The following is a 22,770-nucleotide window of genomic DNA, read 5'->3' as shown; positions in this document are numbered from 1 at the left end:
CCTACCCGACACCCCACTACTGAAAGCAGCCACCTCCCTCTTGGGATACCTTTGTCACCATCTTTAGTTGGGGCAACTCCCAGCTTGGGACATTGGCTGGGGCTTAGAAGCAAAATCAAGGTACCTGTAGTCCCCAACTTCCTCTTCTCCCTGGCAGCCGCTAACCCGGCACAGTGCTTGCTTCTATGCAGCTAGTCTGTACCCCACAAATGCGGGTCCTGAACTGCCCAATACAAAACCAGCTCTCTGCCACAGGTGGGCAGCTCTCAAACCTTCTTGACTGGGAAGTAGAAAGGGAGAGGGTGAGTGAGATAGTTTAGAAACTAAATTCGAGACCAGGAATTGTGAGGTCTACAGGTGATAAAAGGACAAAAATAAGACCAGGCACCAATATCACACAAGCAGGGCCCAAAGGAAATCCTTGGGGTGCATTCCCCCATCAGGGAGCACATGCTATACCCCACCTGCAGGAGCTCCGCCCCCAAGACCAACCCTCCCTCCCTAATAACCTTCACCATCCTGAGGGTGGAGATACCAGCAAACAATAGACAACCCCACCTGATGGATGAGAAGGAAAGCAGGAAAGACACTGATCTCCAACAAAAATAATCCTTGTATCTTCCTTGGAGATTTTTTTTTCTTCTTTTCTCTCTCTCTGTCTTCTCGTGCCCTCACTTCCTAACATTTGTGAAACCAAGTACTTTTCATGAATTAGGCTACTGAGGACTAGGATGTCTGAATAGTATATTATAGTTGTGTTGTATATTCTTTTATTTCCTACTTTTCTTAATATTTATGTTTGTTTTTTGTACTCTCTCTATTGTTTTTCCACTTACTTATCTCCTCAAAATAACTTTCTCTGTCTTCTCCTCCTACTAACCAACTTCTTTAGATTCCTCTTTCAAGCTTTCTAAGATCCAATAACTATATCTTCACCTCCTACATCCTTAACATCTCATCCTATACCTCCCCCCTGGCTCTTTGCCCATCATCAGAAACTGCAGACCCCTTTGCAGACCTGCTGTTTATATTGTAGATAATAATTGAACTCACCATTTCTGTATATTGTGACAAAACTGTAAACTTCTTAATAGCAGCTACTTGGTTTAAGGCTGTATATTATTTGTATTAGGATCTGTTAACATTGTTCTCCCCCTTAAAGGAGAGGTATTGGAACCCTGCAGGGACACTATAAGCCTTTAGGGTAAAAACGGTAATGCTTTGGATCCACACTGCTAGAAGGGAAGACACATGAACAACATGAAAAAATAAGGGAAGAAAGGGCCCCCAAACAAACCAAGATACCACATTATTAGAATCCATGGCCTGTACAACAGAAGAAGTGACAAAAAAGGAATTCAGGATGTACATAATTAAAGTGTTCTGTGAATTAAAGGATGATATAAGAGAGCAAATACAGGCAACAAAAGATCATTTCAAAAAAGAGCTACATAAGCAAATACAGGAAGCAAAAGATTACTTCAATAAGAAAATAAAGGTTCTGGGGGAAAAAAAAACAGAAATCCTTGAAATGAAAGAAATAATAAACCAAATTAAAAACTCAATGGAAAGCACTACCAACAAATTAGATCACTTGGAAGACAGGACCTCAGACAATGAAGACAAAATATATAATCTTGAAAAGAATGTTGACCACACAGTGAAGACGGTAAGAAACCATGAGCAGAATATTCAAGAATTATGGAATAACATAAAAAAAGACAAAATTTAAGAATTATTGGGATAGAGGAAAGCATAGAGTTCCAAACCAAAGGAATGAACAGTCTATTCAATGAAATAATATCAAAATTTTGCAAACATGAAGAATGAATTGGAAAATCAAATATAAGAGGCTTACAGGACATAAAATGTACAAAGTCATGACAGAACCACACCAAGGTACATTATAATGCAAATCTTTATTATAATGTGCATACAGAATAAGGAGAGAATTTTAAAAGCCATAAGAGAAAGGAATCAGATTACATATAGGAGGAAACCAATTAGAATATCTGCAGATTTTTTAACCCAGACCCTGAAAGCTAGAAGATCCTGGAACAACATATACCGAGATCTGAAAAAAAATGGATGCCAACCAAGAATCTTATATCCAGCAAAATTAAGCTTTAGATTTGATGATGAAATAAAAACCTTCCATGATAAACAAAAGTTAAAAGAATTTACAACTAGAAAGCCTGCACTAAAGAACATCCGCAGCAAAATAGTCCATGAGGAGGAAATGGAACACAATAATGAAAATTAGCAAAGGGAGGTATTACACTAAAGGAAAAACCAATCAAAGGAGAAACCAAGTCAAGTTAAATACCAAAAAATAAACAAAAATGACCAGAAGTACAAACCATGTCTCAATAATAACCTGAATGTTAATGGCCTAAACTCACCAATCAAAAGACATAGACTGCCAGATTGGATTTTAAAAAAGACCCAACAATAAAATGCCTTCAAGAGACTCATCTCATAGGAAAAGACATGCACAGACTGACATGGACTGTATAAACAAGCAGGGTTTCCATCCTCATATCAAATAAAGTAGACTTCAAGCCGAAGTTAATCAAAAGGGATAAAAAAGGACATTTCATACTGCTTAAGGGAACCACATATCAACAACATGTAACAATTATAAATATATATGCCCCAAACCATGGAGCATCTACATTCATCAAACAAACTCTTCTCAAGTTCAAAAGTCAAATAAACCACAAAATAATAATTCTGGGTGACTTTAACACATCTCTTTCACCACTGGATAGATCATCCAAACAAGAGCTAAACAAAGAAACTATAGAACTCAATAATACAATCACTAGCTTAGTCTTAACAGACATATATAGGATATTTCATCCATCAACAAATGAATACACTTTCTTCTCAGCAGCACATGGAACCTTCTCTAAAATACACAAAGCCATAAAGCAACTCTTAGTAAATACAAAAAAGTAGAGATACTACCCTGCATTTTATCAGACCATAATGGAATAAAATTAGAAATCAATGATAAAATAAAAAATAGAAGCTACTCCAACACCTGGAGACTAAATAATATACTACTGAATAAACAATGGGTTGCAAAAGACATCAAAGATAAGATTTAAAAATTCTTAGAGATAAATGAGAACACTGATACAACATATAAAAATCTCTGGGACACTATGAAGGCAGTATTAAAAGGAAGTTCATTGCATAGAGTTCATTCCTTAAAAAAAGAAAAAGTCAACAAATAAATGACCTAACACTACATCTCAAAGCCCTAGAAAAAGAAGAACAAACCAACACCAAAATCAATAGAAGACAGGAAATAATTAAAATCAAAGCTGAAATCAATGAAATAGAAACAATGGGAAAAAATGACAAAACAAAAAGTTGGTTCTTTAAAAAAAAAATAAATAAAATTGACAGACCCTTAGTCATGCTAACAAACAGAAGGAGAGAGAAAACTCAAATTACTAACATCCATGATGAAAAAGGAAATATCAATATCATAACAGATGCTACAGAAATACAGAAGATAACCAGAAATTATTTTGAAAATTTGCACTCCAATAAAATAGAAAATATTGAAAGCATCAACAAATTTCTAGTCATATGATTTGCCCAAATGGAATCAGGATGATATACACAAGATTAACAGATCTATTTCAAGCAATGAAATAGAAGACACTATTAGAAGCCTACCAACCAAGAAAAGCACAGGCCAGATGGATACACAGCTGAGTTCTATAAGACCTTCAAAGAAGAACTAATTACCAATACTCCTCAAATTATTACATGAAATAGAAAAAGAGGGAACACTTCCAAACTCATTATATGAGGTCAATATCATCTTGATTCCAAAACCAGACAAAGACACAACAAAGAAAGAAAACTTTAGACCAATATCTCTAATGTGCAAAAATTCTGGCAAATCAAATACAAAAAAAATATTAAAAAGATAGTGCATCACAATCAAGTGGTGTTCATCCCAGGGATGCAAAGTTGGTTCAACACTCAGAAATCAATAAATGTAATTCATCACATCAATAGACTTAAAGAAAAGAATCAGATGATTATCTCAATAGATGCAGAAAAAGTGTTTGACAAAATACAGCTCCGCTTCATGTTCAAAACACTAGAAAAACTAGGGATAACAGGAACATATCTTAACACTGTAAAAACTATCTAAGCCCCAGGCTAACATCATTCTAACTGGAGAAAAATTCAAAGCATTCCCTCTAAAAACTGGAACAAGACAGGGATGCCCTCTTTTACCATTTCTATTTAACATAGTTCTTGAAACTCTATCCAGAGCAATTAGAGAGATGAAAGAAATTAAAGGGACATGAATAGGAAAAGAAGAACTCAAACTATCACTATTTGCCAATGACATGATTCTACACCTAGAGGATCCAAAAAATTCCACCAGAAAACTTCTAGAACTAATAAATGAATTCAGCAAAGTAGCATGATATAAAAATCAACACCCATAAATTAAAGGCATTTCTGTACATCAGTGACAAATCCTCTGAAAAAGAAACTAGGACAACTACCTCATTTACAATATCCTCAAAAAAATAAATAAAATACCTGGGAATCAGCTTAATGAAAGTGTAAGACATCTACAATGAAAACTATAGAACATGAAAGAAAAAAATTAAAGAAGACCTAAGAAGATGGAAAAATTTCCCTTGTTCTTGAATAAGTAGAATTAATATTGTCAAAATGACTACCAAAAGCACTATACAGATTTAATGCAATTCCAATCAAAATCCAATGACATTCCTCATAGAAATAGAAAAAGCAGCTATAAAATTCATCTGGAAAAAAAAAGAGACCCAGAATAGTTAAAGCAATCCTTAGCAAGAAAAGTGAAGCAGGTGGCATCACTATACCAGATCTTAAACTATACTACAGAGCAATAGTAACAAAAAACAGCATGTTAATGGCAACAAAACAGACTGGTTATACCAATGGTACAGAATAGAGGACACAAAGACATAAATACAGTTATCTCATATTAGACAAAGGTGCCAAAAACATATCTTAGAGAAAAGATAGCCTCTTCCACAAACAATGCTGGGAAAACTGGAAATCCAGATGCAGCAAAATGAAATTAATTGCCTATCTCTTACTATGCACAAAACTTAACTCAAAGTGGATCAAGGACCTAAGAATTAAACCAGAGACCTTGCTCCTAATAGAAAAAAATGGAGGCCCAAATCTTCATCATGTTGGATTAGGCACTAACTTCCTTAATAAGACTCCTATAGCGCAAGAAATAAAATTAAGGATGAATAAATGGGATGGATTCAAACTAAAAAGCTTCTTCTCAACAAAAGAAACAATCAGTGAGCCTACAGAATGGGAGCAAATTTTTACCACACACACATCAGATAGAGCACTAATCTCTAGTCTCTAGGATATATAAAGAACTCAAATATCATTTTTTTTAGGGAGAGAAAGAGAAAGAGAGAGAGAGAGAGAAACTTTTTAATATTTATTTTTTAGTTTCGGTGGACACAACATCTTTATGTGATGCTGAGGATCGAACCCAGCACCCCACACTTGCCAGGCGAGCGCGCTACCGCTTGAGCCACATCCCCAGCCCAAGAACTCAAATATCTTAACACCAAAAAAAAAAATAATAATAATAACCCAATCAATAAATGGGCTATAGAATGGAACAGATACCTCTCAGAAGATGATGTATAATCAATCAATAAATATATGAAAAAAACGTTCAACATCTCTAGCAATCAGAGAAATGCAAATCAAAACTACTCTTAAGATTTCATCTCATTCCAGTCAGAATGGCAACTATTAAGAACACAAACAACAATAAGTGTTGGCAAGAATGTGGGGGGAAAGGCACACTCATACATTGCTGGTGGGACTGCAAATTGGTGCAGCCAATATGGAAAGCAGTATGGAGATTCCTTGGAAAACTTGGAACCACCATTTGACCCAGCTATCCCTCTCCTCCGTCTATACCCAAAGGACTTAAAAACAGCATACTACAGGGACACAGCCACATCAATGTTTATAGCAGCACAATTCACAATAGCTAAATTGTGGAACCAACCTAGATGCACTTCAGTAGACAAATGGATAAAAAAATGTGGTGTATATATATACACAATGGAATATTACTCAGCATTAAAAGAGAATAAAATCATGGCATTTTCAGATAAATAAATGGAGTTGGAGACTATCATGCTAAGTGAAGTACGCCAATCCCCAAAAACCATTTTTTCAAGTGTGCGTATGTTTTCTCTGATATGTGAATGCTGATACATAATGGGGATATGGAGGGAAGCATGGGAGTAAGGGAGGAACTTTACATAAGGCAAAGGGGAGGGAGTGGTAGGGAGCGGGCATGGGGGTAGGAAAGATGGCGGAATGAAAAAGATATCAATATCCGAAGTACATGTATGAAGACACGAATGGTGTGACACTACTTTGTGTAAAACCAGAGACACAAAAAATTGTGCTATATATACTATGATTTGAAATGCATTCTGCTGTCATGTATAACAAATTAGAATAAATAAATAATTTTTTAAAAAACTTCAAGCAGTGGAAATATTGATCCTCGTTAAGGTGGGTGATAGAGGGATTTCACTAAAATTCAATATTGTCTAGTCAGAGTGTCTGAGAGACTTGCAAATTTGGGTATATTAAACAGAGGAGAAAGAGTACTTTAGAGTCAAACTGGTTATAGCACCAGTAGCTGAGGCAGCACTGGTTCACCATAGAGGGAGGGAAAACATAAGGAGAAACACAGATTTGGCACAGAAAAAGCAGAAATCAGAAAAGAGGCCATAACTTAACTGATCCAATTTAGTTGCACTGTGTACTGGTGCTTGAAAAGTACTCTGCATTTCCCAGCTGGCTACAGAGAGCTAAGGCAGAGCCATCACAAGGTAGTCACACTGCAGCAGCTACTGTGGGAGCTAGGAGATCAGTCACATTGTCCTGGCAAATGTCTGCCATGTGGCCTAGGATTTACCTAGCAGAAGGTAGTGAAATGGGCACAAAGAAGATTGTGCCTAGGCAGATTCAAAGCAGAAAAGCAAAGGGGAGGCCAACTGGCTTCTTCTTTGAGTCTGGAAACTTATGTGACCAAATGAATTGGGTGGGGAATCTAAACAGGCAAGTATGAATACACTCAGAGACTAAGTGTTGGAAGATTGTATTCCTTTGCAGCAGAGCATGTGGAAGACTGGATCTTTAGCCCCACTAATAGAATTCTTGAGATGCTTCTGAGATCTAAACTCCCAACAAAGATTGACAACTACCAGGCCCTAGCGGTGTGTTGATCTAATCTCTCCAGAGCAGAAAGCCCCCAATGAAGCTCCTGAGGCCTCAATAGACCTTAGTCCAACCTACTAGAACTCTGTTCATAGAACTCTACAGCAGCTCCACCCTGGGACTGCACTGATCTTGTCTGTGTAGAAAAACGTCAACTAACTATACATCCTACTCCATCCTACCTCATATACTTCTACATATCTTCTGCATTCTCTCTGTTCACCTTTTGAAATTATAAACTCTTTTCTGCCTTCCTATAACATTTTATTTTCTCTTAACTGTATTTTTTTACCATCTTTTAGAACTGGATTATATAATTCCTGCTCCCACAATGAATGCTGATGCAATGATTAGTGCTGTTGATAACACAGTTGACACCTGCTGTTTGCTTTAAAGCCAGATCTAGTTCATGGTTATTATTTTTACTGTGGACAACTGCTGAACCCACCATTCCTGTTTTTGTTTTTGTTGTTTTATTTTTAAGAAATTTTTGTGAGTGTGTGTGTGTGGTAATTAATGTTGTAGATGTCACAGTAGGAATTGGGTATTTATTTTAATGCTACATATTGTTTTAATCAGTTGTTGCTATTGTTTGATTGCCCTATTCTGTGAGGTGCTGAGAACCTACAGGGACACTACAACACTACAAGTTCACAAAGTTGAGAATCTGTTGTTGAACTAAACTCAACCAAAGACAGCATGCCTTGCTGTACACACAAATTAATGACATTTGATCATCAGCTATACTTTAATACAAAAAATAGAAGAGACAAAAACCAAACTAAGAACCAGGCCCCAAGCAGAAACAGATAGGGGTGGACCCTCCCCCCCCTGCCCAAGTCCCACCTATGGACATTCACAGGTACAGCAAAACAAGAGAATTAACACAAAGTCTGCAGATACAACACCTATGAGGGGGTCTCAATCCAAATCACACTTTGACAAGTGAAGACTGTGCCCTAAAAAGGCCCACAAATAAGAGCAGAAAAGAAATCCATCTCAATAGATGCATAAAACCAACATATAAATACAAGAAATATGAAAAAACAAGGTAACATGACACTTCCTATGGTTGTAATTCACCAGCAACTAATCCCAAAGATATTGAAGTGGATGAGATATCAAATAATTAATTCAAAAGAATCATTATAAAAATGACCTATGAATTCTAAGAGAAAAGTTAGTATAGGACATGAATGAGAAATTCAATAATAAAGAGACAGAAATATTGAAAAAAAAAACAAATAGAAATCTTGGAAATGAAAGACACAATAAATCAAATAAAATGTTTAGTTAAAAGTTTCTTTAACAAAGGAACCCATGCTAAATACAGAAACTCAGAGCTAGAAGAAAAATGCCAGCCTTGAGCATTCAGACAGCATTAAGGAAAATAAGTAACCATGATTAGAATATACAAGAATTCTGGGACAACATGGAGACAAAATTTAAGAATCATTTGAATTCAAGAAGTTTGTGATATGCAATCTAAGGGAATTGATAACCTCTTCAGGGAAATAATCATAGAAAAATTTCCAAACCTTGAGAATGAGATGGACATTCAGGTATGGGAGGCATTCAGAACCCCAAATAGACAAGACCAAAAATGAACCTCTCCACAACAAATTATAATTAAAATATGTAACATGCAGGACAAGAATATATTGTTAAAAGCATCAGAGTCACTTTTAATTTCTTAGCACAAACTCTAAATGCCAGAAGGGCTTGGAATGATGTGTTCCAAATCCTGAAAGAAAATAACTGTCAACCAATATTGCAATATCCACCAAAGCTAGCCTTCAAAATTGAAAAGGAAATAAAAACCTTCCAAGATAATCAGAAACTAAAAGAAATTGTGATAACTAAATGGGCACTCTAGACCTTACTTAATGAAATACTCCACACAGAAGAAATAAAAAACAAACCCCAGAACGAACAATGAACAGATCTCTTTTGAAGAGTAACTAAGTAAATGAGAGACAGAACTAAATTAAACATTATAAATAAATCAAAGTAGCAAGAATTAGTAAACATCTCACTATAATAACATTGAATGCAAATGGTTTCACTTCTCCAATTATAAGACATAGGCTGGCAGAATAGATTTAAAAATAAGGTCCAACTATATGTTGTTTGCAAGAGATGTGCCTTACAGGCAAAAATAGCCATAGGGTGAACATAAAAGGATGGAAATTGATAAACAATGCAAGTGGAATACCAAAACAAGCAGGAGTAGCTACTTTCATATCTGACAAAGCAGACTTCAAACCAAGATTAATCAGAAGAGACAAAAAAAAAAAGATCACTTCATACTGGTAAAGGGAACAATCCAACAAAATAATAAATATTTTTGCCCCAAATGTGGGTGCAACTAATTATATAAAAGAGACACTGCTCAAATTGAAGCCTCAGATAAACCCTGGTACAATACTACTGGGTGATTTCAACACACCTCTCTCACTACTAAATGAGTTTTCTTTTTATTTTGGTTAATTTAGCTAAGGACTTATAAAATAAACAAACATAAACTTGGCAAAGGCTTTTTGGACCTGAATAATATTATAAATCAAATGGACTTAAAAGATGTCCATAGAATATTTCATCCATGAAAGCTGAATACACTTTCTTCTCAGCAGCTCATGGAACCTTCTCCAAAATAGACACTATTTTAGATCACAAAGTAACTCCTAACAAATTTAGAAAAATTAATAAAACTCCTTGCTTCTTATTAAGTCATAATGATATGAAATTAGATATCAACACAGTAAACCCTAAAGAAACTATATAAACACATGGAGATTAAAGAATATACTTTTTTGTGTGGTACTGGAGATTGAACCCAGAGCCTTGTGTATGCTAGTCAAGCACTCTACCAAGGAATATCCCTAGCCTAAAGAATATACTTTAAAATCATGTACTGGTGACAAAAGATATCAAGTGAACATTTTTTAAATTCTTAGAATCAAATGAGAATAGTGATATAATATATCAGAACCTTTGGGACACTATAAAGGCATTTCAAAGAGGAAGAGTTTATAACTTTGACTGTCTACAAAGAAAAAAATCAAAAAAAGATCCCAAGTAAACAACCTAATGATGCAACTCAAGGCCCTTGAAAAAGAACAAACCAATTCCAAAACCAATAGAAGGAAGGAAATAATAATATCAGAGCCAAATCAATCAAATTCAGAATAAAAAATATAGAGGATCAATGAGATAGAGGTTTTTTAATGCTTTTATTTATTTATTTATTTTTATGTGGTGCTGAGGATCGAATCCAGGGCCTTGCACATGCTAGGCAAGCATTCTACCGCTGAGCCACAAACCCAGCCCTGAAATAGAGTTGGTTTTTGAAAAGATAAACAAAATTGATAAGCCCTTAGCTAAATTAACCAAAATAAAAAGAAAACCCAAGTTAATAAAATTAGAGATGAAAAAGGGAAAATCACCAAAGACTTCACAGAAATCCAATGGATCATTAGGGACTATTTTGAAAATTTATACTCCAATAATTTGGAAAACCTAGAAGAAATGGATACATTTCTAGACAAATACATCTGCCAAAATTGAATCAGGAGGACATAGAAAACCTAAACAGACCAATAACTAGCATTGAAATAGAAGTAGTAATAAAAACCCTTCCAACAAAGAAGAGGCCAACACCAGAATTCTCAGCTGAATTTTACCAAACCTTTAAAGAAGAACTAATGCCAATACACCTCAAATTTTTCCATAAAATAGAAGTGGATGGAATACTTCCAAATTCATTCTATGAAGCCAGCATCACATTCATACCAAAACCAGATAAGGACACATGAAGGAAAGAAAACTATAGACCAATATCCCTGATGAACTTAGATGCAAAAATACCTAATAAAATATTAGCAAAACATGTTCAAAACATATTAAGAAGATTGGATACCATGACCAAGTTGGTTTTATTCCAGAGATGCAAGGATAGTCAATAAATGTAATTCATCACATAAACAGAAGGACAAAAATCACTTAGTCATCTCAACAGATGTAGAGAAGGCCTTTGACAAAATGTAGCACCCGTTCATGATAAAACAAACAAACAAACACTGAAGAAACTAGGATTAGAAGAAACCTAAAACAAGATCATAAAGGCTATATATGAAAAACCCAAAGCCAACTTCCTAGTAAATGGAAACAAATTGAAAGCATTTTTTTCAAAATCTGGGACAAGATAAGGATGTCCATTCTCACCAATCCTGTTTAATAGAGTGCTAGAAATCTTAGCCAGATCAGTTAGGCAAGAGAATAAAGAAGACAGATAAAAATAGGAAAGGAAGAATTTAACACTGTTTACAGGTAATATGATCCTATACCTAGAAGATGCAAAGAACTCCACCAAAAGACTGCTAGAGTTAATAAACAAATTTGGCAAAGCAGCAGGGTACAAATAAACATACAAAAATCTCTAGCTTTCCTATATACCAACAACAAATCTGTTGAAAAAGGAATCAGGAATTCCATTTACCATAGCCCCCCCCCAAAAAAAAAGCCACACTAAGAATAAACCTAACCAAGGAGGTGAACTATCTTTACAATGAAAACTATAGAGGCAGAACTAATATTATTAACATGGCCATAGTACCAACAGCAGATTCAATGCAATCCCCATTAAAATACTAATGATGTTCTTCATAGAACTAGAAAAAATAATTCTAAAATTCATTTGGAAGAGCAAAAGACCCAGAATAGCCAAAGCAATCCTAAGCCAAAGAAGCAATGCTGGAGGCATCACAATACCTGATTTCAAATTATACTTCAGAGCTATAGTAACAAAAAGAGTATGGTACTAGAATAAAAACAGATACATACAACAATGACACAGAATAGAAGTCACAAAGACAAACTCACACAGAGTCATCTGATCCTTAACAAAGATGCCTAAAACATACAATAGAGAAAAGACAGCCTTTTTAACAAATGGTTCTGGGAAAATTGGTTCTCCATATGTAGAAGAATGGGAGTAGATATTTATCTCTTACCTGCACAAAAATTAACTCAAAATGCATCTAAGACCTAGGAATTAAACCAAAAACTATGCAACTCCTAAAAGAAAATGTAGGGTCAATAGTCTAGCATATATGCACAGGCAACAACTTTCTCACTAGGACCCCTAAAGCTCAGAAAATAATGCCAAGAGTTCATAAATGGGATAGCATCAAATTAAAAAGCTTCTGCAGAGCACAGGAAATGATTAGGAATGTGAAAAGAGAACATACAGAAGGGGAAAAAAAATCTTTGCTAGCTACTCCTGACAGAGGATTAATATCCAGAATATATAAAGAACTCAAAAAAATTCTATATCAAAAAAGATCAAGTAAGAAATGGGCAATTGATGGGGCTGGGGTTGTGGCTCAGCGGGAGAGCACTCGCCTAGCACTCCCCTAGCACATTTGATCCTCAGCACAACATACAAATAAAGATATTTTTAAAAAAAATTTAAGAAATGGGCAAATGAACTAAAAAGACACTTCTCAAAAGAATAAATACAAATGACAACACATGTACGAAAAAATCTTAAACATCATTAGCAATTAGGGAAATGCAAATCAAAACTATACAAAGATTTCATGTCACACCAGTCAGAGTGGCAGTCATCAAGAATACAAATAATAAATGCTGGAGAGAGGATATGGAGAAAAAGGAACACTTTTACACTGTTGATGAGATTGTACATTAGTACAATCATAATGGAAATCAGTATGGAGGTTCCTCAGAAAGCTAGGTATGGAACCACCATATGAGCCAGCTATAGAATTCCTTGATATTTATCTTAAAGAAAAATAAATCCTGGCAAGGATGTGGGGGAAAGTGAACCCTTATACACTGTTGGTAGGACTTTAAATTATTTTAGTCATTATGGAAAACAGTATGAGAATTCCCCCAAACAATAAAATAGAACTACCACATGATCCACACTACAGTGGTACCTGTATATCCATGTTTATAGGAGCACAATTCCCAATAGTCAAACTATGGAACCAGCCTAGGTGTCCATCAACAGATGAATGAATGAAGAAAATGTGGTATATTTACAAGGGAGTTCTATTCATCCATAAATAAAATTTAAATTATGTCATTTGCAAGAAAATGAATGGAACTAGGAAACACTATGTTAAGAGAAATAAGTCAAACTCAGAAGGTTAAGGGTTGAATGTTCTCTCTACTATGCAGAAGCTAGAGAAGAAAAGGAAAAGAGAGATAAGAGCAAATCTCATGAAAATCAAAGGCAGATCAGTGGAAGAAAGGGTCCAAGGAATGGGAGATGGGGAGTGAGGAGGGAAGTGCTGGGGAGTTATCTTGGTCAAATTGCTTTGTTATATTGTATGTATGTATGTATGAATACCTAATAATAAATGCCATCATTTGTACAACTGTAATGTAAGAGTAAAAAAAAAATGTGGGAAAAAAATCTAAAAAGTAAAAAGACTGGAAATGAGGTCCAAGGAGTGGGAGATGGGGAATGAGGAGGGAAGTGGTGGGAGTTATTTTGGTTAAATTGCTTTGTTATATTTTATATTGTATGCATGTATGAATACCTAACAACAAATGCCATCATATTTACAACTATAATGTACCAGTAAAAAAAAATGTGGGAAAAAAATCTAAAAAGTAAAAAGGACTGGAAATGAGGTTTAGTGGATAAGTGCCCAGGTTTCAATCCCTGGTATAAAAAAAAAAAAAAAAAAAAAGTACAAATGACCAATAAGCATATGAAAAAATGTTTAGTTAGCAGGGAAATGCAGACTAAAACTACAATGAGATTCCATCTCACCCCAGTCAGAATGACTATTATAGAAAACAAAGAAAAATAAATCCTGGCAAGGATGTGGGGGAAAGTGAACCCTTATACACTGTTAGTAGGACTTTAAATTACTTTAGTCATTATGGAAAACAGTATGAGAATTCCCCCAAACAATAAAATAGAACTACCACATGATCCAGCTATACCACTCCCAGGTGTACATCAAAGGAAATAAATATTGAACAATTTCAAAGGAATGAAATTATACAGAATTATTTCTCTGACCACAATGACATTAAACTAGAAATAAAGGGTCAATAAAGAAATTTAAAATAGATATTAGAACACTCTAATTGTGAAAATATGTTTTAAAAACTTATGATTAAAAAAAGCAGCATTTAGGGGGATATTTACAGACTTAGAAGTATGTACAGGGATAGGTTAAAGTCTTACAAATAACTGAACATTCAATTCAGAATAACAAGATTATATCTTCCAAGTGTCCACAGAATAAAAATTCCTCCTCTTAGAATGCTATAAAAAAACATTCTTTAGGAAATGAAGGTAAAAATAATGATACTTTAAAACAAAACCTGAGAAAATTTTTGACTAATAGATCCACACTGAAGAAAAAAAAGAAAAGAAATTACTTCAATATTTACTGAAAATCTCCAGTTAACACATTTAATGTTGAAATGTTGAAAGTATTTTCCCTAAGATTATAAACAAGGCAAAGATGTTCAATTTCACTAGTTCTAGTCACCAATATACTAGAGGTCTTAACCAGCACATTAGAAACATAAAATAAAACATTAAAAATTGGAAAGAAAGTAAAATTATAGTCACAGATAGAAGAATTATGTATGGAATATCCAAAAGAACCTACAAACAAACTACTCAAACTAATGAGTGGATTGAGTAAGACCACAGGATACATGGTCAATAATCAAAAATCAATTGCACTCTAGGTAGGAACACAGTAGCCTGTCCCAAAGATGGCCAACATCAATTCCTTCTGTCTTACTCCATCAGCATGTGGAATTTCTCTCCCTTCCTTGTAAATGAGGAGCCTTTTGAAATTTCTGACCAACAAATACAGTAGAAGTTAAACCTATGCCAGCTAGAGACCTTTACTTTGCCTTAACCTCCTACCTCACATCTTATACAAAAAATTAATTTATGATGCAGCACAGACCTAAATGTGAAAGTTAAATTTATAAAGCTTCTGGAAGAAAACTTTAGGAAATATCTTCACAATTTTGGATAAAGATTTCTTAGGACCCAAACAGCATTAACCATTAAAGAAAAATTATATCAAGACATCATCAAAATTTTAAATTTGGGCTGAGAATATAGCTCAGTTGGTAGAGTGCTTGCCTTACATGCACAAGGCCCTGCATTCAATCTCTAGCACACACACACACACACACAAAAAAAAAAAAGAAATTAAATTTCTCCTCAAAGATGTGATTCAAAAAGTAAAGGCTAGCCACAAATATGAACAAAAATATTCATAGCACATATATCTAACAAAGAACTCACGTAGAAAATATATAAAGACTTCTTTAGCCAATCCCCCAAAAAACAAATACCGAATGTTTTCTCTGATATAAGGAGATTGATCCATAGTGGGGTAGGGAAGGGGAGCCAAGGAGGAATAGATGAACTCTAGATAGGGCAGAGAGGCGGGAGGGGAAGAGAGGGGGCAGGGGGACATCATCAAAATCATTTCTAAATGATGGTGGAATGTGATGAACATCATTATCCAATGTACATGTATGAAGATACGAATTGGTGTGAATATATTTTATATACAACCAGAAATATGAAAAATTGTGCTCTATATGTGTAATATGAATTGTAATGCATTCCACTGTCATATAATAAAAAATCAATAAAAAAGAAAAAAAGGAAGAAAAAAATAAAAGTGAGGCTGGGTTTTTTTTTTTTTTTTAATAAAAAAAGTCATTTCATAAATGTGTCAAAATGTTAAGTGATACATTTAATTTATAAAATTTTAAGTATTATATAAAACATTTTGTAAAAATGCCAAGTTGTTTACCTGTATTTTAAAACTTTCCTATATATAATACCTGTATATTGCTTTAGTAATTTATAACATATATACATTTATATGTGTACATAAATAAACATTATGGGTAAATAAAGAAAATATATAGACTTCTTATAGAAAGATTTTGACACTTCACAAAAGAAGTGTCACAAAAAGCCAATTAACATAAGAAAAGATACTCAATGTCAGAGAAATGCAAATGAAAACCACAATAAGATACCACTGGCACATCCCCAGAATGGCCAAAATCAAAAAGATTGACAACATCAAATGTTAGTGAGAATGCAGAACAAATGGAGCTCTTATTTATTACTGGTGGGAATGTTAAGTGGTACAACCACATTTGCAATTTCTCTGGAGTTACAAGTGTCTTTTTGTATGCTAATGATATAACTAGTGGTTGGAGGCCTCTAGATATTTTCAGGATGAGGCTGGTCCAACTATGTGATTAGGGAGTTGGTACTTTAATCTCTACTCCCAGACTTTCAGGGAGGGGAAAAGAACTAGAGATTTAGTTCAAATCACAAACACTCATGATTTAATTTTAATCATGTCTATGTAATGGAACCTAAAAAAAAAAAAATCTAAACAACAGAGTTTGGAGAATTTCCAAGTTGTTGAACACCTGTAAGTGCTAAGAGAGAACGGCATGCCCAGGAAATGCATGGAAGCTCTGTGCTCCTTCCTTGGTATCTTACGCCATGCATATCTTCCATTTGGCTGTTCCTGTATTATTCATTTTTATAATAAACCAGTAATCATAAGTAAACTATTTTCCTAATTCTATGAGCTATTCTAACAAATTATCAAACCCAAAGGGAAGGTCATAGCAACTCCCAATTTATAGTCAAGCAATCATTAAGTGCAGTAGAGGTCTGACTTTCAATTGGCACCTAAGGGACAGTACTGTGGTGTCAAAACCTTAATCCATGGGATCTGTGCTAACTCTGGGTAGTTAGTGTCAGAGAATTGAATTGTAGTCCACTCAGATGGTATCTGTAGGAAACTGGAAAACTGTTTGGTGTAGAAAATCCACATATTTAATGTCAGAAGTAAAAATTAATGCAACTGGAGCCCTAGGCCAGAAGGCCTAGACCTGAATTTAGGGACTCCGAACAAATCAGATCCAGCCAATTGCCCCAGAAACCAAATGGAGACAGTAATGATGAAAGACAGAAAGTGAATTTATTCAATATAGTTATGGGAGGAAGACAAGGGGTACCAACCATCCTCAGCCTGTCTGGGGACTAACATGAGTTACAAGTTTAAATAGTGCGCAGAACAAAACGGGACAGGGATGGGGCAAGAAGCATGCATAATCAAGCAGTCTTGGTCAAACTGTGGTCAAATTAGTCAGATGGGATCTGGTACATAATCTTGTCATATGATATCTATATGAAGGATATGGAAAATCCCTGGGAAGAAGGGAAACATTAATCCTTTTTCAGTGACAATGGACCTTGGAGGAAGAAGATAAGTAGTGAATGCTGGGCTTGAGACTTCATCCTTTCCCAGCAAAAATGGGTTTCAGACTTTTATAATTTCCTGACTGGCATGTTCTGCTGAAGTCTCCAATGAGTAAGTAACCCTCATTGTAATTTACTATAAAATACAGACCCCTCTTATAACTAGTGGCCATTTTCTACCCTGAAAATGAGCCCCTCCAATGCTTGACTGATTGACTTCGCGGCTTAATAAAAGGAATCACTGGATCTGTTGAGGTCTGCTCCCATCTTGGTTATTTGTGCTTTCATTATCCATCAGACATTTTTTTAAATCTAATTTACTTCAGAGAAGAAGGACTCAGAGCAAAGAAGACAGATGCAAAATGGAGGCAGTGATGCCAAGCTACTATCTTGCTTTTAGTTATTCAATGGGCATCTGTGGGTCCAAGTGAAGAGCCAGTACCCTTAGCAAAAGCAGCCCCTAAGTCCTAGATACATTGTGGGTGTACAGAATACATTTTATTCTTTCACTACACATGTCAAAATTGATTGAGCTCTACTCTTAAGATCTGTGTACTTTGCAGTATATAAATTATTCTTGAACCAAAATACTGTTAACATTAAGAAAGGAGCAGATTCATCAAGAAATTTCCAACTGATGAGTTTAAAACACAATATATTATAAAGAAGCAACTAAGTACGACCTCCCACTACAGTAGCAACAGAGCCTAAAGTATCATGAGAACCCCTCATGACTCTATCCCATCTCTGTAACTAAAAGGGACCTAGTGAATGGGAACAAGCCACTCTAGCCTCTCTTCATCAAAAGGGAAGCCAGATACAAAAGCTTTTTTTTCAATGGTTGCTTATCATATCATGTTTCACTTCATACTATTTTTCACTTCCTAAGAGTTTTCTAAAAACAAGACTCTTCTATGATATAAAATACAGAAAACATTTCCAAGTTATATACATAAACTAATCTTATCAGAGCAGAAGTTGGTATGGTTTATTGTTAACTCCATGTCCACAGGATCTAGCAACTAAATATTTTATATGATCTAAGTTATAAGGTTCTCAGATAATTTTTATACTTCAAGGATTTTAACTATATTATTATAGAAAAGAAAAAATGGAATGAGGAGCAGCAGAAGGGTCACATACTATTTCCATAAAGATAAAACATTAATAAGTCATTTCATCAAGGTCTTAAAATTTTCTTGTTGAGTCAGAGGAAAAGATCTTACAAAATATCTAAAAAGAGGTAATGGGTCTTAAATTTTCTCCTTCAAAGCTCATTACCATATCTACTTTTCTTATATTATTGTTTTATGAAACTACTGTGGTACAATACATAGTCACACAGAAGAGAAGAATTAAATTTTAATGCACTCTAGAATTTTTTGCCTTGTGTACACTGCAGCTTAAAACATTTTATTGGATTTTGCTTTATAATTTTAAGAATGCCTCTTTTTTTCTTTGAATTGCTTTCAAAAAGGAATGATTAAAAACCACTAATATTTGGATTTTAAAATAACAAGCTATTATTTTTGGCAGAGCAATGCAATAAGTTAAAGTTCACTCTAAGTCCTTTATACAGTGGTTGAGATTTGACAGTTTGTACCCCAGGGGCAGAGGATGGGGGAGTTATAACATCCATTCAATCTCTCACTCAGATGTTAACATTGATAATATTAAAACATTAGTAGTTTTTGACACCTTGACTCAGGTGTGTCAGGAAAGGAAAACAAAACTATTATGTATGAAGGCAGCAAGAAAAATCACAGTAAAGATGACACATCTCAACACTCAAATATTTCTTATGCATTTAGATCTAGTAATAATTTGCAGTACCATGCCCCTTCAGATTATTTTTTAAAGCTTTCAATTTTAGGCTTCAATCTAAATGAACAAAATCTTTGGAGTAAAATATTTTTCTAGGAAAATTTAGATCACAACTTGTCTATGTGTGAATAAGCAGCAGCAACAACAATAAAAAACCTACCTTTCCTTGAAGGCCAAATATGATTTTTCTATAAATTGCATCCAAAGAAAGATGTCTGTTTTCCTTAGCCTCAGATTTCTCTCTGGTTGGTGTTCAAGCATCTTTTTAAGATATAAAACACGGGCCACATGACTATTACCACTAAATAATTTTTAGAAGGGCAAAAATAGAAAAGCAAAATCTTGAACCCCCATAGAGTTAATTCAACAACTGGAAAAAATTATTTTCTGAAACGATGAAAACATTTTAAAGGACCAACTGGAAGGAAAAGTACATATTCTGATATAAAACATTTAGAGTAAAATATCACTTTGGAAGTAATAAACATTTACCAGCAGTTGATAATGCAGAACTAAAAGATTACTCTATACAAATACCATGACTTTATATTAAACCTATTCTACTAGACTTGGCAATTTCTTTCTGAAGATTTTTATGTGGCTGTAAACATTTTTAGCATTTCATACAATTCAATATGGGAAACCAAATTTCAGATGGTGTTCCCTAATTATATTAAAAGTGCAAGGCTGAGCTATGCCAACAATCTATTCCAAAAAGTAAAAATGTAGACTGGGCCACATATTAAGAAGATGCCTGTTGCTATGGTTTGATTGTAGTTTGTTATCCATGTGTGGGAAGCCTGGTCCTGGATGGCAGTGTAGGGAAATGGTGTGAAACCTTTAAAAGGTAAAGCCTACCTCCTGTTACTGTGGCAGTAAAAGAATCTCTGGAAACTGATAAAGATAAAGGCATCCACAGTCATGATGGAAGAGACCTACATGACAATGTTTCAGCATGGGGCTCATCCAGTTCCACAAGAAGCTGGTACAAAAGATGCAAAGGAAGACTTGGCAGTCAAAGTGACTGAGGAAGATTTTGTTTGTATCTTCTGGGATCCTTCTTTTAGCAAGTAAAAACATTGTAGCAAATACCTCAATTGCCATTTGTTACTATGTACTTCCTTGAAAAAGCAGTGAAAGGGCAGGAGTAATTAACTTTTGGACAAGAGTGCAGTTCTTGGTTTGTTAAGATCTATTACTTTTTATATTCGTTTATAGTAGTAGAACAATCTTTTAAGATTGCTTTAATTAGTGTGCAATGTTGATTTTTTTTAAGAGACATGCTTTTCCTTAGGATTTCATGTGTACCTATTGATTGTAGTACACATTTTAGCAAATCCAAGGGAATTTGTGTACTAAAACTAGCAGATACCTAACTGTAGCTTATGTGTTCAATCAAAATGAGAAGGCCACAATGTTGTAAGGGGACAAATAGATGAGAATGTGAAGTTAAGAGAATCATTCTATAAAATGAGCCCCCGTTCTGACTCCCCACATGCTTTCTTAGCCAAAAAGCAATGTGCCCACAGCCCTGTCTGGCCTGAGGGAACAGGAAATGTCACATTCCTCAACAAACTGAGGCAGTGACAGAAGGCCTGGCCCTGTAGGTAATGAATGAACGATGGGGGTTGAGAAGATGAGAGCTGGTTATCAAAGAAAAGACAATGGGTAGCTAATAGCTAACCTCCAAATCCATCTCACTTCCCTGTTCAACCTCCAGGGTTCATACTTCCAATGTAAGCCATTACCCCTAGTGCTGCTCCTTCTTGCCCTTAGGCAAGTACATGGAGAAGAGAAGGTAGGAGGGGGATTCTTGGATCTATAAGAGACAAGACCACCCCCTTCCATAAGTACTCAGCTTTGGGCCCCACTTCTCTCTGGAAAAGTCTGCATCTCTGACCCTCTCTTAAATAAAACTTGCTTTCTATGCTTGCCTTGGCATTTCTTGAGTGTTTAATCTTTAACACTGGGGGAATGACCAGTTAAGTATCAATGATATAATAGCATTCTATTGCTCTGTCCAGATACAACTTGTCAGTTTTTTTCCTCCAGATATATCTTCTGTTTCACTTAATGTTTACTTTTAGTTCCTTGTTTAGTTTTATAAAAATTGGCTTAATTACTTGAACAATTTGTCTGTTTTATATAAAGTTAGCACTTTAAGATTTCTTTAGAGATGAAAAAAACATTTAAATAGAAGAAAAAATCATCCAAAAATGGACATTATATCAGTCCAGGTATTTACACTGAGTTTTAATATTTGCTTTGTATGTTAATCCTCATTAAAAAAAATAAAACAAAAAACGGTGAAGCTGAGTGCAAGGTCCTTAGGTCATGGTGAGAGCTGTCCTCAGAAGGAATTAAGGTAGCTCTAATGGGAACTCTAGGCTGTCCTAAGAGTATGTTGTTACAAGAGCAAATCCAGCCCCTGAATGAACCTCTGGCTTCCTATTTTAAAACATGATTTTTGTCCCACACATCTCTGGCCCTTAGGATGCCATCAGCTATCAGGTACTTACTTACCAGAGGTTAAAAAGTAGAACTGCCTAATCTTGGACTTTGAACCTCCAAAATTACAACCTAAATAAACTTATATAAAGTTAGCCTGCCTCAGGTATTTCATTATAATAATGAAAATGAACTAAAATATTTATCAATAGTAATACTTCAATAATGCAATTTTTACATGCCAATCAGCATATTATAAAACTTAAAAAAATCTTTCCCTTACTTCATATAACCCATCGTTTGCTAATAAGCCATCATGATTAAAAAGAAAAACCATCCCCATATTGTAGCATAAAAAAAAGATCTTTAGGGTTTGGGGTTGTAGCTTAGTGGTAAAGTGCTTACCTAGCACATGTGAGGCACTGGGTTTGATCCTCAGCACCACAAGAAAATAATTAAATAAATAAAATAAAGGTATTGTGTCCATCTGCAACTGAAAGTTAAAAAGAGAGATATCTTTTTAATATATCAGTTTAGAATTCTTTGGATTGTAACAGAATCCAGTTGACAATACCTTAAGCAAATATGAACTAATTTCTCTCATAAGGCAAGAAAACTTGAGCAATTGCTAAGGTTGGTTTACTGAAAAACCAGCCTCTACCTCAGAGCAAAGCCTGTCCAAGGAAGGGGGCGTGACCCTTGTCCTTGGAAAGACCCACAGAGCACTCCTAGGCACATTCCCATCCAGCTAAGTTGTTTATCTACAAATAACAGGAGAGATCTGCTGTGACAGGTATCCCTGACTTTAGTCAGGCTAGGTGGGGATCCATAGCAACTCCCTAGCAGCCACCAATCAGCATGAGATAGGGAAATACCTG

General features: G+C 35.0%; 1 protein-coding gene across 30 annotated transcripts in view; it reads right to left on the bottom strand.

Annotated features, from left to right (window-relative positions):
* Positions 1-22,770, bottom strand: part of Nrg4 (neuregulin 4) — a 191,387-nt gene that overhangs the window by 153,139 nt on the left and 15,478 nt on the right. For 3 of the 30 annotated variants that reach the window (XM_071608514.1, XM_071608513.1, XM_071608527.1), the window contains exon 4: positions 19,605-19,705. The exons of 26 other annotated variants lie outside the window; for them this stretch is intronic. The gene's annotated coding sequence lies outside the window, so the exon portion shown is untranslated. Of the gene's footprint in view, positions 1-19,604; positions 19,706-22,297; positions 22,386-22,770 lie in introns of all 30 variants that reach the window. One more of the 30 variants, XM_071608515.1, reaches the window with a different exon arrangement.

This window comes from Marmota flaviventris, chromosome 2 (genome assembly GCF_047511675.1).
Source record: "Marmota flaviventris isolate mMarFla1 chromosome 2, mMarFla1.hap1, whole genome shotgun sequence".
In the NCBI taxonomy this organism is placed as follows: Eukaryota; Metazoa; Chordata; class Mammalia; order Rodentia; family Sciuridae; genus Marmota; species Marmota flaviventris.
This window is presented reverse-complemented; position numbering and strand designations above follow the sequence as displayed.